General features: G+C 54.0%; 1 long non-coding RNA gene across 1 annotated transcript in view; it reads right to left on the bottom strand.

Annotated features, from left to right (window-relative positions):
• Positions 1 to 271: 271 nt before the first annotated feature.
• LOC143410990 (uncharacterized) overlaps positions 272 to 18,383 on the bottom strand; it is a 136,002-nt gene continuing 117,890 nt past the window's right edge. Inside the window, exons 2-3 of the long non-coding RNA XR_013092740.2 lie at positions 17,954 to 18,020; positions 272 to 611 (exon numbers count right to left, since the gene is read on the bottom strand). This is a non-coding gene — a long non-coding RNA (uncharacterized LOC143410990). The remainder of the gene's footprint in view (positions 612 to 17,953; positions 18,021 to 18,383) is intronic.

The following is an 18,383-nucleotide window of genomic DNA, read 5'->3' as shown; positions in this document are numbered from 1 at the left end:
CTGACTCTTGGTCACTCTGGAACCTGGGTGCGGAGGGGCAGGTCCAAATACCATCCCTGAGCTGCTCACAGTGTACAAATGGCAGCCGCTTTAGAAGGAGCAGAAACAAAACCCAAGATCTCATTTGACTCAAGTGTAGTTAACTATTTACTCTGCATCTGTCCAGCAAGCAAGAAGCCTCGCTGGGTCCAAAGGCTCGATGGGTGGGGGAGGTGGGGGCAGGCAGGCAAGGGTGTAGGGCAAAGCCTGGGAGCTGGGCTGGGGCCAGGAAGAGTGTCAGGAGCAGGAAGCAGCAGAGGCCACGTTTTCCACAGGAGGAAGGTCCGAGTCCGGCTGCAGGTGGCCCAGCCATGCCCCTCCTGCTCGCTCGGGTCCACGTGTGGCTGCTCCTTAGGGTGGGTGGTTTCCCCCCACATGTCTCCACGAGTCTAGAAGTTTCTTTATTCTCCAACATAAGAATTCTTAATCAAATCCAGGGCTCTTGACTCTCAAGAGGTGATCTGGCCTCAGCCAAGTCCTTCAGGGAGTGCTGGGGGCCTTCGCTGGTTCTGGGAGGCTTTGCGGTGGGTGGTGTGGGTCAGGAAGCCAGCACTTGGTCATCGTCCCCAGGCCTATGAACCGAAACAGCAGAAGAGTTAGACATGGGCTCCCACACTGGCCACAGGTGTCTTCAGGGCTCAGCATCACTTTCTGATTTCAGTCCATAATATCCAAGTTAACGTTATAACTGAACAGAATATTAAAAACACAGTGATTTAAGTTGAGAAAGGAGACCTATTTATACTTCCTAGGAACTCCATGCACAATGGATCGTCACCAGGAGCCCCTGTCCAGACCCACCTCTATGCCCAGCACTGACTTTAAAGAATATCGTAGACCTCAGTTGGCCGGGAGAGGCGGGAAATTCAGTTTTGCAGCTGGTCACCATTATACCTGTGTAATACGGGGCCAGGAGCATGGAGGTGTTAGAGCACCCGCTTCACAGGGAGGAAAGCTGAGGCTCAGAGAGCGCCAGGATCCTCAGTTATAAGGACAGAGTCCAGTCCCTTACCCTAACAGCCACTCTGGTTGAAACCCCTCTCTTCTGTCAAAACTCTCTTGGTCACTAATCAGGACCACTCCCGGAGTGGACGGTGGCCTAGTGGAAACAGGAAACAGGGTCCTGGGTCATCCAGGTGGCCCCTAATGCTGACAGCAAAGAAATTAAGATGGACTCCCCCGTCTCTTCCTCACACCTTCCAATCCCCCATTGCTGAGTAGCAAATATATTTAGCACCACTAAATGCCCTCACAGGCCTTGGCAATTCTAAGTTGATGAGACTCAGCAGTTGGAGTAAGTGGCCTCGCCACAGATGCAGACAACCTGAGTCTCCTGGAGGAGGCTGCCCTCTGGGTCTCTGATTCCAGTAGTCACCTTCAACCACAAAGAAGAACTTAGATGACTACCCACCAACCTGGGCACGCATTGGTACCTTCCTGGTCAGATGCTGTGGCTGCAGAAGTGAGTCAGGCAGGCAGACCTTTCTGCCCTCCCAGGCACATCAGGGAGGCGCCTTTGGCACAGGGCTTCCTGAGGCAAGCAGGAAGCCAGGACAGTGAAATCTGGGGGGAAACAGCCTAGAGATTCTGGAGGCGCTCTTGAAACCCAGACCACGAGCAAGGCGGCTCAGCCTGGTGCAAAGGGCTGTCCTTCCTGCACCAAGGTGGCTGAACCCAGGCAGGGACGGAGCAGCGTCATGAGTCCCAGAGAGAAGGGTGCTAACTGCCAGGGAGGAGAGGCGTCACAGGGAGGCCCCGGGGCTCTGAGCAGGGAGAAGATGCTTCAAGACATTTCTCTGCAGGGGAACTGGGAAAGGAGACAGAGTCTGCATTTCAAGAGTCACCTACAAATAAAAAAACCCAAAAGGCAGCCAACGTGCAGACACAGAGGCGCGCTGCGGCTCTCTGAAGGGTGGCCAAGAAGGAAACTGGGTGTTTTCACCCCTGGTGGTGCCCAGGCCCTGTGGACACTCCCTTCCAGCTGGACCTGAAAACACCCCAAACAAACCCAGAGTTCTCTAACTTTCCTCTGGTTTCCTTTCCCCTCCTGGGCAACAGCCCTCTGAGCTGTCTCCGAGAGAGCCAGGCGGGCACGAAGCCTTCTCCCCAGGGAGATGCCTGCAGCTAGCAAATTAATTGGCAGCAGCCGGGACTTCCTTCTTGTTGCCTGGCAACCACATGCTCTTGGCAGGAGGACTTCAACACAGAGGAGAATGTTGTGAGGCATTTGCAAAATAAAATAAAAAGTGAAAATGCAACACCCCAGACTCATATCCCCGCATGGCAGACCCAGCCAAGGGGAAGGGGGCGGGGGCGGGAGTGAGGGAATGGACCCAGAGAAGGAAAATGAGGTTCGGACAGGAGCAGACCCTCCCAGGCCCCCCTCAAACTCTTGCTGGAGTAGCTTCCGTTTGGCTAAAGACATGCCTCTGTCCGCCTGGAGAAAGGCACGTGGATCAGAAGGCACCTCGAGATCCAAGATTATGACAACACACTCTGTTCATGTCCCCCCATCATCCGTCACTCCACAGGGGCGTCATCCTGGCCGAGGTGACACAGCTGTAGGGCAGCACCCACCCCCACCTGACCCAATCCCTGGCACTTGGCCATTTTCACGCCTGTTGCCATAGCCACTGGGAGATGATAGGATGAGCCCTCCGAGGCATGGCCTTGCCCTTCAGCTCGACCCTGGCCTCCGCCAAGACGCCCAGGTGCAAGTGGAACACTGGCACAGTCTAGGACCTGAGCCGCTCACGGGAGAAAAACGGGAATGAGGAGAGAAAGAAGCGCAGCAAGAGGGCCCTGCAGTAGGAGGAACAGCAGCTCCCCAGGCACACCCTCGTCCTGATCCCTGCCACCCGCAAATGGCACCCCGGGTCCAAAGGGGTGTGTGATGAAGCTGAGGGTCCTGGGTCATCCAGGTGGGCCCGAAATGTCATCATGAGGGTCCTGATGAGAGAAGCAGAAGAGGGGGGTGCCGTAGGACAGAGACAGAGGTTGGGAGGGTTCAGGAGGTGGTCATGAGGCCAGGAGAGCAGGTGGCCCTGGAAGCCAGGAAAGGACAGACTTCCCTGGAGCTTCACAACAACCCAGTCCTATAGACGCTGTAGCTCCCCGAGACCGCTCTCAGGGCACGCTGGGCCCCTCAGAGGGTTTTTATTTGTTTTATTTTTGTTTTTTTTTTTTTTTTTTGGTCTTTTTAATGGTGCTGAGGATTGAACACAGGGTCTCACGTGTCATGTGCTTTACCACTGAGCCCCACTCCCGGCTATTATAATATTATCGAAAATATTATCACAATCTAGAAGTTAACAGTCAAACGGAGCTGATCAGAAGGGGTGGGGTCCAGAATTTGGCTTCAATAGGTCTAACCCACCCTGCAGGCCCAGAAGAAAGAGGCGGCCTCCCAGAGCAACTGAGGCAAAGGGCAGCCCCCGCTTTGAAGTGGGCTGTTAAATTACACCATCTGCTGCCTGCAACGTGGACAGGTGGCTTAATCTCTGAGAGCCTTAGTTTCATCATTGCAAAACAGAGATAAAATTATTATCTATCTTGCAAAGCTCTCAGGATTAAAAGAGATAATATATCAAAAGTACCTAGCGTACGGCAGATGCCAAATAAGAGATAACTCTTGAAAGATTAGGCATGCAGACATGGGCAGAAGCTGTGGGTTGCTCGACCCAGTGTCTACTCTACCCTGTCTACTCAGAATAGAACTCTTGATTTTTGGCTGGCAAAAAGACTACATTTCCCAGACTCCCATGTGGCTACACAAGGTCAGGTAAATAACTAAGATCTGATCAACGAGATATATGCAGAACTACAGGCGTAATTCTGGGGAGGCTGCTTAAAGGTGCCAGAAGGATCCCAATTTTTACCTTCTGCTTTCAATGAAGGACAGGATGGGTGGTGCTCCAGCAGCCATTTTGGCTTACCAGGACACTGAAAATGGGAGTCATTACACTAAGATGAACCAACAAGAAGATGGGGTCCTGGATCCCTGGTCCCTCCAGGGATGCTCTGCCTGTTTCTGGATTTTCTGTTATGTAAGAGAGAGAGGTGCTTCTATTTTAGGCAAGTCCTTGTTGTTGTAGAGTTTTCCAATAATTATAATGGATTCAGATTTTATATCTAGGCAAGCAGGATTCGGAGACATTCTAGAGCAAAGGTTTTCAAAGGATAACCCTGGACCAAGGGCTTCCACCTGTTAGAAATGAGAACTCCCGGGCTCTGTCCCAGACTTACTGAATCAAACACTTGCATGGGGCCCTGTCGTCTGTGTTAGTAAGCTCCCAGGTGATTCTGATGCACATTCAAGGGTGAGAACCACTGTTCCCGAGCAGACTTCTCAATGAGGCACATATGGAGCAGAATCACCCTCAGTGGAGGGAGGTTGTCCTGGGTGTGGTAGGATGTTCAGCAGCATTCCTGGACTCTACCCACTAGCACCCCCTGTCCCAGTGGTGACCACCAAAAATGTCTCTGACATTGCCATGTGTCCACGGTGGGGGAGAGGGCAGCAAAGTTGCTCCCAGTTGAGAAACACTGCCCCCAAGTCTCTTCCTCCATGGGAGCTGCAGGTCAGAATGACTCCGGAAGGTTTTCGGGCCTCGCCCCTGCCCAGGTAAGTCAGAATCAGGGAGGGCGGGACCAAGACAGCAGCTGCAGCTCCCTGGGTGAGGCCTGGCTCGGCCAATGTCAAGAACCACCGCAGAAAAGGGCCAGGCCCCAAGACAAACTGCTCCAAGCTGCAGGAAGGTTCTGTATGCCAATGGCGCAGGACCCAGGATGCCCCTAAGCAGAGACTTATACAAGAACAGTGAGCGGAGCAGAGTCAGGAACCAGCATCCCAGCGGGCAGATGGGTGGAATTCTTGGCAGCTGTGTCACTTGGTTTCCCATAAGAACAGGGTGGACACCTTTCAGTCCCTCACATGAATAACCACACAAAGCCCCAGTTCCTCCCCTCATAAACAGGGCACACCGGGAGCCGGCTCCCACGGGTGCAGTAAACATGAGCTCACCAGCAAGGACTGACTTCATCAAGACCAGGACACGGCCGTGCTAGGGCCCGTCTGGAGGTGGGGGGAACAGATTCCCTTCCCGGTGGGTCAACCCTGTGGGCACCAAAACCAGGGTGCGAGCAAGCTGAGACTTCACAGATACCTCACTTGCTAAATCTGCTCGGCCACAGGTTCATAGTTGAGATGGAAGGAGAAGAAGGAAGAATTAAACGAGAAAGCAGCCACCACGAGAGAGGGAAGGTTGGGTCAGGGGATGCTCTGACCCCTTAAGGAGAAAGACCCAGCCTGCATCTCTTCTTTTCCTGCAGGGACTGTCTTCTTCCTTCGTTATTTCCTCCCCAGCCTGCCCTGCTGACATGCTAAGCCTGGCCTTGCCTTGTGTCTCTCGGTCCACGTCATTAAATCCACGATGTCTAGAAGGGGAGGTGACGAGAGGTGGAGGAAAAGGAGGTGAGGAGAAGTGAAGGAGAGGACATGAAAACTGAGGGGAGGACCAGGAGCTCAGGCCCTGAGGTCTTCAGGCTTCTTAAGGACCGGCGTTAAGTGGCGTCCCTGTTCCCTGCTGTCTCAGCCTTGCCTGGCGGGCAGAGCTGGAGAGAAGAGGGAACAAGCACCAGTTGATGAAACCTAAAAGAGCCGGTTCTTGGGCGTTTCTCAGAAGCCACATACAAATGTTAGATTGTCCCTGCATGTCCCATCCTTCCCTGGGGGGTTCGGCTCAGTCTATCAAATGCAAATGACGGGCACAGGAGAGAAGAATCCCCTGTGCTCCATCCCAGCAGCCCCACGGAGACAGGAACCCAGGTCCCCTGCCAGGGCCCTCTGCTGTTTAAGGGACTTTCGGCAGGCCACTGTGTACAACAACGGAGTCCTCGGGATCGAGGACTTAACTGCTGCCACTGGCTGCTTCCAATGTCCCCAACTCCCCGTCCTCACCCTCACCCCTCCCCATAAAGTCAAACACATCCCCCACTTGACTAAGACCCCTGGGTCCCTCCAGCCTGTAAACCCCGTGTGCAAACGTCCTGACTCTTGCAAATGTGTTAAAAAATAAACCTTAAAAAGCTTCCAGATGTTCTGTTTGTGTTGTGGTGTTTCTGTGCTCTGGTCTCCAGAGGCCAATACATGATGCACATGTATTTTCCTGATGGCCCACAGGAAAACAAGGCAGCCAAGAGTCACAGCCTGGGGCGAGGGGAGGTGACCCCTCGCCAAGACACGGCAACCCATCCACCCCTCCACCCTCCCCCTGCAGTGTGCCTGGATCCTTCCCCCCTCCTCTTACACCCTTGTCCTCCACATAACCATCCCTTCCTCTCTTCTAGGTTGAGACACACCTCTTTGGGGTTCATGATACAATGTACAAAAGCCTTCAAAAGACCGAAGAGTGCCTCTGAGGGTCCCCAAGGGGAAGCTTTTAGGTTTGGTCTTTCCCAAGCACCCACCTCATTTCCCCATTACACTTCTCATACCAATCATCATTGGGACATTGAGTTGGGTTCATAAAGACCCAGGAGCGACCCTCCTACTTAAGATGTTAAAGACCATTTGCAAGGATGGTGGTAGGAGCTGGACCAGTCAGAACAAGGGCACACAGTTCACGACTTGGGCCCCTCTGGGGCTGGTGGCCTCTGATCTACAGGAAGGTAACTCCAACGGGCCGGCTTGTGCACACACCACCTCACACGCACCTTCCCACCACGCACACACCCGGGGGCCCAGGATTCTTTGCCCAGGGTGACGCCGGTTCCCTTTGATGCTCACCGGGTGTGTTCCCATTGGGCCAACACCAGACCTCAATAAACCGGGCATTATCAAGAGGCCGGTGGTTTGCGATTGCACCCGCCTGTTATCTCCGGCCGGGTGGGGCTGCTTTGCGGTTCACCATTGAAAAGCAGAACTTCTAGGCAGATCAAAGACCCTTCCGAACCTGCTGGTCTGATCCCTGTTTGTCCCCTGTGGACTGTTCCTATAGATGGACTTTAAAGATAATGGTACCCCAGCCCCAGACTCCCTGGGTCCTCATCTTATAATGCAAGATGTCCCTCGGGGGGCCATCGGCAGCCAATTGCAAGGACTTTCTCACCCTTTCTTTGGATGACCCCCGAAACAACAGCACATGGGGACTGGGCCATGCAGAGGCTCCTTTCCCCGCTGTGAATCACGCCAGGCAGAAGGTTCCAGAGAGGAGGCCACTTATTACCTGCTTTCCTCAGCAAGAATAAACTGCCAGGTGCCTGCACCTGGTCCCCACAGTCCCCTGTTGGACTCTACAGTCTACCTAGATGTTCTAGGGCCAGTGGTCCGTCCACAGTGAGGACACAGCGTGACCTCCGAGTTGTGTGTATCTGGGCCAATAAGAGGGACTGTCCACTGGCTGGGGAGAGAGAGCACAGGCCCTCTGCCATGGGGACGGGCAGGCCTCGTGCCTCCCGAGGGCTCCTCAGCCCACCTGTAGGTCTGCCCGTGAGCAGGGGTATCACCTATGCTAGGGGGGAGAAAGAGGAGGAGGAGGGGGAGGAGGAAGGAAGGAAGGAAAAGAAGGAGCAATGGCCAAGCAAAACGCTAGCCACACAAGCTGGTTGTCCCCAAAGTATGGCGGGGACACAGGGCAGGGCACCCATTCCTACCAATGGGAAGGCACTGCGGGTGGCTTGTCTCCTTGGAGACCACCGAGCTTAATCACCTGCCATCCCATCAGGATTCAGGTCCTGAATCACTCTCTTAAAAGCTGCAGGATCCTGGGCAAGTTACCTCTGTTCTCTCTAAATTCACGCACAGAGCGGGGAGGACGGTAACACCTAGTGACGACCGAGTTAAACACCGAGGACTGAGTAGGTAGCATCTGTCCTTATTCCTCTATTTCCAAAAGTAAAGCACCATCTCTATTAAAAAGCACAGAAGGAACACGCCCAAGGCAGGAAAGACGGACAGCCCTTCCACGCTGTTTTTCTAGCCTCGACCAAGAGGGATCAGCGGCTCTGCCACTGACCACAGCTGAGGCCAATCTGAACTGCAGCTGAAGTACAGGGCTCCCACGTCACTCCCGTGTGTCTTGGTCCTTCTAACTCGGGTCCTGTCTTCCTGGAACCCCTGGGGAGTGACGTTGCCTCTGCCCGCTCTCATTAGTGACACTGCCCCCTTCATGGCCAAGTTCAGCCACCACAATGGGAAATGGCGTCCTGAGGGCTCTGGTCTGCAGGGCTCCAGTGCCATGTGGCCTGGCCAGCCTGTGACTTCCGTGCCAAGGTGACACGGGGAGCCGGGGTCAACGCTGTCCCATCACAGGGGGCCCAGGCTGTTACCCAAGGCTGCAGCTGGGCTCTCTGAGGCCTGCGAGGTCAGGCTGCAAGTTCACAGAGCAGGCCACCCACACGGCACATCAGGGCTGCTGGACTGTCCCCAGGGTGAGAGCTGCGCTGGCCCTTGGCCCTGACTCGGAAGACTCCACCATATGGCTTCCTCTGGGAGCAAAGAGGAGGAAAGGAAGTGAGCCAGGGGGAGAGAGGGCCACGCTTCCCCCTGGTGCTGGGAACCCCCCTTGGGCAGGGGGATGGGCAGGCTAGCCTTTTCCCCAGCAGGTGGGGGGGGAGAGGATGTCCCATAAAGGTAAAGAGTGACAGCTGATGTGACACACCCAAGGAGATCAGGGTCCCCCGTGGGACAGGCTCTCTCTCTCTCTCTCTCTCTCTCTCTCTCTCTCTCTCTCTCTCCCTCTCCCCAGATGTGTTCCCAGGATTTGATCTGAACTTCAAAAACCCTGGCGTCTGGGTCACTTCGCACTTTTCCAATTAAAGACCCAAACTGGGTTTTCATGTTTGCAGAGAACTTTGACCAAAAGTGTAGGCCGCTGAGCAAAACAGGAAGAGGACCCTGCTGTCCCCCCCACTCCAAGGCCAGGGAGGGGGACGGAGCAGGGGAACACAATCTTGGTTGCTCTGGCCTCGGGGGTCCCCTGGAACTGTCCCTGCTCTGCTGACAGCTCTCCTCTCTTCTTGGTCCTTTAGGCCTCAGTCCCCAGCCCGGCCAGCAGGGGTGGGTGGGGAGCTGGGTGAGGCTCTGGGGAGGACAGAAGCTGGGAAGAGATCCTGGGGCACAGCTGCCGGGAACAGAGCGATCTTCCCAGGTTGCCCGACCTGCTGGGACTTGCTGGAAACCAGAGCCCGGGCTGGGGAAGGGGGTGGACAGTGAACCAGAATTCAAAGGGGCAGCTGAAGGCTGGGGGTGGGGGGGAGGTTTCCGTGAATCATATAAATTAGAGACAGAAAGGAAGTCAGGCCACCTTCATTTCCTCCCGGTCCTAATAGGAATTATCTCATTAGCCCCTGAGCTTCCTAGAGGCGAACTTGAAATGATTCCTGTAATGGGGATTTCAATCTGCAGCTCCCCTCCCCCAGGCCACCTCACTCCCAGGAGACCTAAGAAAGCTCTTAAAGGGACAGCACAGAAAGAGGTTCAGCTCAATGTGCATCCTCCCAGACCACAGAGGTACTGCCCTTCACCCCCTGTGTCCACTTAGAGGAATTTATTGTGAGGATGCAGTCACAGATTTGGTGATAAACTGAATAACACACATTCCTCCCATCTCCCTACTACCCCTGCAACAACGAGAGAGAGAGAGAGAGAGAGAGAGAGAGAGAGAGAGAGAGAGAGAGGGAGAGGGAGAGAGAGAGAGAAGAAAAAGACACAAGTTCGGATCCCTTCAAGCTACGAATGTTGCCTTCCATGGTAAAAGGGATTAAGTTGACAATTTTTGAGATGAGGAGATTGTCCTGGATTATCCAGGTAAGCCTTAAATGCAAAACAAGCTTCTTAAAAGAGGACTATGGAAGGAGATTTGACTAGAGAGAGGAGAAAAAGCAAAGAAATCACAATAGCAGAGGTTACAGTGATGTGACTATAAGCCAAGGAATGTGGGCAGACCCTGGAGGGTGGGAATGACACTCCCCACAGCCTCCAAGAGAAGCCGGCCCAGCTGACAACTTGATTTCAGCCCATAGTCATGTTCCAAAGTTCTTGCCTCCAGTTCTGTAAGAGAACTTTGTGTCGCAGGAAACTGCCACGTTTGTGGTGATTTGTTACAGCAGCTACAGGGAAACTAATACGGTAGGAGTAAAGTTCTTCCCACAAGGATTGTCTTCAGGAGGTTATCTCACAGCAAAAGAAAAATACATCAGAAACACCCAAAGAAACTATTCAAAAATAACGACGCCACAGTTTCACAATGAAATACTAAACCACCACAAAAATATGTATAACTAAGGATGGGTGGTTCCCCGATATTTCTCTTGCTTTATTCATTGCCTAATGGTAGGCAGCTGGCCATCCTGACACTGGATGTTTCCAGTTTGTTTGTAGAGTGATAACGAGTTAAGGATGGTTGGCTCCCTTTCTGTGGGTAGAGAAGCAAGAACTGGGGGAGTTTAGAGCCGAGAGGTCAAGTAGCGTCAGGGCTTCCATATGTCAAGGCTGTTATAACAAATTCATTCCCCGGCCGGCAGACATGGCTCTCCAACCTGGGCTCATACTCCTCCTCCTCTCTGTGTGTCCCTCTCTTCTCTTCTCAGGACTGGTCATTAGGTTTAGGGCCTCCCCTAAGTCCAGGATGATCTTGTTTGGATATCCTTCACTAATAGGATCTGCAAAAATCTTTTGCCCAAGTAAGATGACACACTGAAGTCCTACCTGGACATGAATTTGGGGGGAACACTCTTCAACCATTGCAGGTGGCCCACAGCTCGCTCTCAGTTCACATGCTCATGCGCGCGCACTCTCTCTCTCCTCTGCCCTCCCTCTCTCTCCCTCTCATTCAATTGGAATCGCCAATGTTTAGAGTGGGTGGCCTCAGGAGACAGAAGATTCTCCATCACGAAGTGTTCAAGCAGAAAGTACTTATCTGGAAAGACTTAGAGGAGATCATGTATCTGGATGCAAATAATTGGCCCAAACCAATTTGCCTTTATGAGAACAAGGACTGTACCCAAACTACTTCGCACAGTGCCGGGCACTCAAGAGGTGGGTCCCCTAGGGGACACTCCCTCAAATCTTAACATCCCTCCTTTCAATGAATGCATGGACTTCTACAAAGCAAAGTAAACCACAATAAAGGGAATTGCTAAGAACTAGAGTCCACTTGACGACTCTCTGCAGAGCACCTCCTTGGTACTCTGAACTATGGGATAAAAGTTGACACTCCTCTCTGCCCCTGTCAGCATTTAAATCAGCATTCAAAAAATTATGCAGACTGGACCCAGAAGGGAACTCAGCTTCGTAGCCAGCGTCTCCACCTGGACAGCTGGAGGGTCCCTCAGGAAAACCAAAGACACCGAGCCCTGGGATCTATTTATGCACCTGCCTAGCCTCCTCAGCAACAGCCAAGGGCAGGCTGTCTGCTCCTCAGGTACCCAGACAAAGCACACCCACCAGGTGGGTGATTTATCAGCTAAGGGAGGCTCTTAAGCCACAGGTGGGTGCCTGTAAAGCCACCCTCCAGGGAGCCCAGACCTCAGGCCTTGCTTTGCTGCTAATCACCATAAGCACCCTGGTGCTGCAACCCCGATCTGGGTGGCCCTTAGCCACTCCCAAGCCTTGTCACACGCTGGGTGATCTCAGCTGGCCTCACACAAGCCCCAGTTAGCAGGACAGGTGTTGTTATTATTCCCACTTTGCAGATGGAGAAGCTCTGCTGGAGCAGAGCACAGAGGTCCCACGGCCTGCTCATGACCACCCAGGGAGCTCATGTCCCAATTCCTGGCCCCGTACTCCTCCTCCTGCAGCCCAGGCAGGCAAATGGCGGCTCCTACCCTCTGTGCTGCCCGGCAAATATCAGGGCACATCTCTTCCCTCTGGGCCCAGGGCTTCCTTTCTGGACTCTGGAGAGCCTTCCTGCCCCTGCCCAGTCTGGAGGCAGAGGGCATGGCCCTGACAGCAGCGCACAGGACTCATGCCCAGGCTGGGCCTGCCTGAGAGCAGCCAAGCATGTCTTTTGGGATCTGGGAGAAGCTGCCTGTCCTGTACTTTTCCAGGCATGAGAAAGAAAGGATGAAGCTCGTGTGAGCTCCCAGCTCCACTTGAGTGACAGCCCTGCCCACCTGTCCTGGAGAGGTGCTCACAGAGGGGCCCTCAGCCTCCCTTAGCCATCTCGAGCACCCGGAGGTGGCTGGGTGACTTTGGAGCAGAATGGAACAAGACAAACACTACCCCTGCCTAGGGCCAGAGGTCAGTGGGGCATGAGTTAACGATACCACCCAGTCGGGGCCTCCACGGGAGGTGGCGGGGTCCGTTCCTTTCTGACGAGGCCCACACCAGATCCCACTGAGCCGCAGGAAGCAGGACGCTGGGGTTGGCACCTGCAGGTGGGCAGTGGAGGCTGGGTCAGCCCCCGCCTCCCTCCGCTGACTCCTGGAATGCCCGACTCAGGCTGGCTCCTTGGACGCAGTCTTTGAACAGGACACAACGTTAGCTGTGGTTCCCCCCCCACCCCCCACACACCATTTCTTTGTCCTTTTCTCCATCTCTGAGAAATCTGCATCCTTAAGGGGAAACCTGGGTGACACTGTACATCTAGGAGCTCTTCTGCATTTGGGGTCAGGCAGAGAGGAGCCAGGAGAAAAGGAGAGCCCAGAGCGCAGGCTGTCTCGGCCACCTAGGCCAGCGCCCGGTTCCCATGGCACTCTGCTGGCAGCGTTAATAACTAACCACGTCCCAGACAGGTGCTGGCGGCCTAGCCTTAGGAGTTCTTGTTCAGGGTTGGAAGTGACTCATTTCCCTTTTATAGTTTGCTTGCAGACTGAGTCACCCAGAGGCCAGCCCTCCACACAAGCTCCCACACCTTGGCCAACTAATATGCCTGCCCATACCTTGGGACTACCTTGCTCCCAGGCCAGCTGGGCTCATGGAGCTGGCCACACACCATCTCTGTGAATGACCAGGGCTCTGCACCCCTCCTCCCTGCTCTCCCTCAGTTGGGACAGTTGACTCACCGTCCCAAAGGAGTCAGATGAGCTGTCTGTGCCAAACAAGGCCTGGAGGTGGGCACTCATGCCCGAGGCTGGCTAGGTCGGCCTCACCTGTGACCTCTACGTTCATCCTTGATCTCCGGCAGCCCCTACCTCATTTCTGTGTTTAGAAATGAGACTAGAAAGTTCTAGAACTGATGAGCCAAAGGACAAGACTGCAATGTAAGTAAGTCACCTTTGTCACTCCTAGGAAGGACAGAGGCTGAAGACAGGTGACCTGAGGCCTAGGAGTGAACATGCTTCCTAACTGTCAGGTGACCATTGAGGCCGAGGCCCTGGGCCCTGGGCTTGTAAGGCCTTTGCGTGAACTTCTCAGAACTCCTAGGCTGAGCAGACGCCAGGTACAGGCCACCTGAGAGGACAAACACAGGTGCATTTGGGGGTGATTTTTTTTTTCTGCTCTCATATGTGGTCTCTCTTACCCCCTCTTTTTTTAGTTGAAAAGAGAGAGAAACCAAAAATATGAAAATAAACAGCAAGAGTTAAAAAAAAAAAAATGACCTCCCTAAAATAGTTTGGGGATTTACTGGTTTTTTTTTATTTTTTAAATTTTTTTTTTCCTCCAATCCTCAGAAAGTCCCTCCTGCTGCCTGGTTTCTGACACAGACATTCAACCCAGGTGACATCAGGTTGGACAGCACCGGGTGTCTCACCGCCAAGGGCTCCCAGGCGGCTGTGAGACTGACAGGTTGAGAGAAGATGACACTGTTTCTTTCCCCGGAAGATGAAGACCCAGCAGGAGAGATGTCAGCAGAGGCTGCGCTCTGGGCGTGTTGGGAAATCGGACACCCTGCCAGGCGCTGGCCTTTGGGGTGAACCCCACTTTCTCTGAGCTCTGGTTACTTCTCCTGTCTCTCAGGTGTCAGCCAAACTCGCCCCTGGGGCTCGGAAATCTGCGGGGGGGGGGGGGGGGGGGCTGCCGCACCTCCACAGAGCCCGCCCCCTGGACTTTCCAACTTGCAGCTTGAGGTGTGTGCACGGCCTGACTTCCCCTGGTGCACGTCTTGCACAGAGCATCTCAGGCAGGGGCTTGCCAAGCTACGGCAGCAGCGAGGGTCCACATGCCGAGGACGGAGACTCCACCCGGCTCTGGCTCAAGGGACCATGTGAGTCATTAGGCCTGACCAGTGACCATGATGTCCCAGGGTGAAGTGGGAGGCCTGGGGATGTGCCCTCTGCTGCAGGGCCACCAACCAGGGTGACTCACAGTTGGACCCCGAGGGGAAGTTCCGTCTGGCGTCCTCTGGATGGCTCTGGTCCCCGGGTGAGATCATCCCCGCGGCTGCAGACACTCAGAACTGGGACTCGCTTCTTTCCCAATGGAGCCCAGACTTTTCTCTCTCAATTACCATCAGGGCAGAAGCCATCCTCTGGGCCGCGGCTCCCTGCCCTCCCCGCCACACGCCACATGATGGATGGCGCCGAGGAAAGCATGCCTCCTCCCTGGACGTCAGATTTTTCATCAGTAAAAAAAAATATGTCTTCCTCCTGCTGATGTCACTCAGGAGCCCGCTGGGCTCCGAGGTAGTGAGTGTGACCGATCTTTGAAAGGAAATATGCAAAATCTGTGCATGGGAGCAACACCGTCATGCTGCTGTTTACAACTCCTGCTCCGGGGACTGGGGATCGGACTCCAGGATACCATCTTGCCCCATCTCCCTGGGCCACGGGTCTGGAGGCAGAAGTGCGAGCCACGGGGTGGGAAAGTGTCCCCAGCAGAGTCTCCCCAAACACTCTCAACCTAGGCAGACACACCCAAGTAGAGACTCTCTGGCTCCCACTGCCCCTTTCTTTTTCTAAGCTTTTCTAACAAAGTGCACACACAGCAGGTCCTCAGTTGACTCTTCTGTCATGTGCAGGAGCAACAGAGAAGTCCCCAAGGAAGGACACCAGACTTTCAATCCCTTATGGGCTCAGTTTTCAGGTCACACACAATCACAAGACCTTTGCTAGCAACCTCCAGGACTGGGTCTTCCTGGACACAGTCTTCCTGGACACATTCTAAGAACACACGGGATCAGATGCAAGCTCTGGGGCACCCGCACGCAGCCTGGCCCTCCTTGGTGACTGTGGATGCAGGTTGGTCGAGACACAAGAGGAACCTTGGCAACGCCACTTGTCTCGGCCACTCTCCTCCTGTGCTCCTGGAGAAGGAAGCCGAGAGGAAGTCCCAAGGGGGCAAGCCAGTAAGGACAAGAGCTCTGAGGGACCACATGGGATGATGTCACTGTCGGGGCTCCCCTGAGCCCACCCAGCCCCCCTCACCACTCCAACATAACTGGCAAGGGAGGTGGGCATTCTCTCTCTCTCTCTCTCTCTCTGCTTTCCTGTGCCCTTTTGCTGTTCCTTTCATTTTCATTCTTTGCTGCTGGGCCTGCAACACACCCTTGTGACCCCAGGTGGCTCTGCAGGTTGGGGAGTAGGAGGAGAAGGACCCTCACAGCAAGCCTCAGCCACGGTGCAGGAGGCTATCCCAAACACACAGTCGTGGCCACCGAGGATCAAGCCGAGATGTGGTTGTGGCTTTTCAGCTCATCTCCACCGTCACCATCATTCGGTTTCCACGTGCATGGGATGGGACGAGAGAGAAATGGGCACGCCCAGTGCCCCTCCTGTCTGGACCCCATGCCCTCCCCACCTGTCGTCTGGGCTTCTACAGCAGCCCCTGCAAAGGGGCCTGTGAACAGAAAGTCCCACACAGCCCACTGGGCTCAAATGCTCCTTCTCCCTGGCTTCCTGGAAGAAGAGCCTGGGCTCCAGGCCCCTCCCTGCACCTTCCCACACTTCCTCCAAGTCACCTTCTCCACCCTGTGCTGCCCCTTGCTCACCACCCCCACATATTGAGCTTCTCTCCTGCTTCCCCTCCACTGTGTGCAGCTACCCCATCACCTTCCTGTGCACTAGAGCCTTTACCGAGGGACCATTTTCTCCTGGCTGCCGTCTCTCCTGCTCTACCAGAAGGCAGGTTCCATAAAGCAGGATGGGGTCCACTTTGCTCAGCCCTCTGCTGGGAGCATCCCAGCAGCCGCAGGCCCCTGAGTAATATCCCTTAGGTGATGAAGGACGGGTGGGAGGAAGGGGCTGCATCTTGGAATGGACTGGCACTGGGTTGGGGTCCTCTGGGGAGGAAGGCCGAGGGCTGGCGGAGGTGAAGGTGCTGTTGTTCAGAAGGTGTCTGGTCCTGGGGTGGGATTCAAGCAGAGGGAGAGAGGACGGATGGGAGGGGGGATTTGGTGGCCGGAAGGCCATGACAGGTTTCTTAAAATGAGAAAGTGATATGTCGAACGTTGGGCTGAAGGTGTAAAGAGGGCTAATTGGAGGGAGGAAAGTCTGGAAGTCCAAGGTTGGAGCCCTGGTGGGCACCCCAGCTGTCCACAAAAGCCGAGAGCAGGGGGAGGGATGCATGGGACACTGCTAGAAACCATCAGGACTTGGTGTGGTAGTGGAGGGGACCCACTGGCAGCCTTCCTTGTCACTGGTGGGTGTGGACTAAGATGGCAAAAGTGAGGACAGGAACTAACAGACAGGGCATCTGCGATGACCCACACGTGTGTGTTATTTCACTCGGCATCAGGATTCCCCTAAGGATAGGGAATGAGCATCACCATGGTATGGAGGAGGAAACTGAGGCTTAGAGATTTATCCAAAAAAAAAAGAAAGAAAGAAAGAAGAGAAATTTATCTAAGATCATCTCCTGAACTATCAAGATAGAAAGCAAAACAGAAAGCGCTGACATTTTTGGAATGCTTAGAATGTCCCAGGCACTGGGCTGGTCACTAACTGCACTGTCTCTCATTTCATTTCACAATACAGAAGGGACTCTCTTTGCTATCTCTGTTTTACAGATGGGGAAGCCAGAGTCCAGAGAAGGGAAGGTCACCAGGCCTGGTCACAAAGCGAGGAAGATGGAGAAGTCAGGGTCCATGCTCCATGCTAGACCAGTGGGGGCAAATCTGCAACGTACCCAGTTTGCTCCAAACCCCTGCTGGGCATCCCATAGCATTTTCTTTCCCAGGCTCAGTAGGAGAAACAGAGACCACCTTTTGCCTCCAATCAAACATGCCCACATTCTGAGCTTCAATGCCAACACCTAAGAAGACCTCCCGTCAGAGCTGCACCTGCCTCCGAAAGAAAGGTCTAGACAGTTAAAGACCAGTTCACCCTTAGGTGCAGGGAGCAGCTGCTCACTCCGCATCCTGCATTGTTAGGACCAGACTTCAGCCAGCTGCCCTCCAGAAGGCTCTAAGATCCTGTTTAATCCTGTGGACAGTCTCTCGTGCTCCGAAGGCCAGCAGGTGCAATCCACCTGCTCCTCGATCTCCTAGACCCACAGGCTTTGCCTCACCTGCCTGAGGGTTCTTCCTGCATGCTGCAAGACCTCTGTGCTCTGTGGAGAACTCCACATGGAAAGTGCATGGGGCAGGAGCTGCTGGATGACCTGTCAGGCAGGTGGGACCATCCACTGTCCCTATAAGCAGCAGTATACCACAGCAATGGCATGGACTTGGCTTTGAACCCTGGCTCCCTCGCAAATTACCTGTGCAATCTCAGACAAGAGACTGTACCTCCGTTTCCTTGCCTGTGGGTTGGGCAATAATGTGACCTACCTGCTAGGGCTGTGCGACACACAAATGAGTTAAGCCATGAGAATGTAACCTGCCCTGAATTAACCGCGCTGTTGATTCTTAACAAATCTAGGTCTCTGGGCCCTCCCTGATGGCTAACTTTGAGGCTGCTTCCTGCCAACTGGGCTTTGTGCTGATACACAGGGCCTTACAGGGATGCCCTTGCAAGGGTTTGTGCAAAGAAGCAAAGAACCCAAAGCAACAAGAGCCACAGGGATGCAGCTGTGCAGCGGCCGCTAGCAACTCACCTCTGTCCTTAGCCTTCTTTCTTGGGGCGAAGCTCTCATCAAGTCAGCAGGGAACCTCTGATTTCACCTAGAAAAATAAGAGGAGAGTTATGACAGGAAAAATAATGGAACTCATCTGCAGGCTTAATATGTGCAGCGGGAGCTGCTGAAGGCCACACAGCCCCCGCCAGGGAGTTCAGTGGCCTATTCTTCATCACAGAATAAAGCCACATGAATTCAGAAGAAAAGGGAGAAATTCACGTCTGATGCCAACTGTGGACACGGCAGGCCAATGAATATTTTCAAAGCAATGTGGGTATTTATTCATTTATTTATTTTGGTACCAGGGACTGAACCCAGTGGGCATTGAACCACTGAGCCACATCCCCAGCCCTTTTTCAGAATTTTTTTTTTTTTTTTTTTTGAGACAGGGTCTCACTGAGTTGCTTAG

Source organism: Callospermophilus lateralis, chromosome 11 (genome assembly GCF_048772815.1).
Source record: "Callospermophilus lateralis isolate mCalLat2 chromosome 11, mCalLat2.hap1, whole genome shotgun sequence".
Taxonomy (NCBI): domain Eukaryota; kingdom Metazoa; phylum Chordata; class Mammalia; order Rodentia; family Sciuridae; genus Callospermophilus; species Callospermophilus lateralis.
This window is presented reverse-complemented; position numbering and strand designations above follow the sequence as displayed.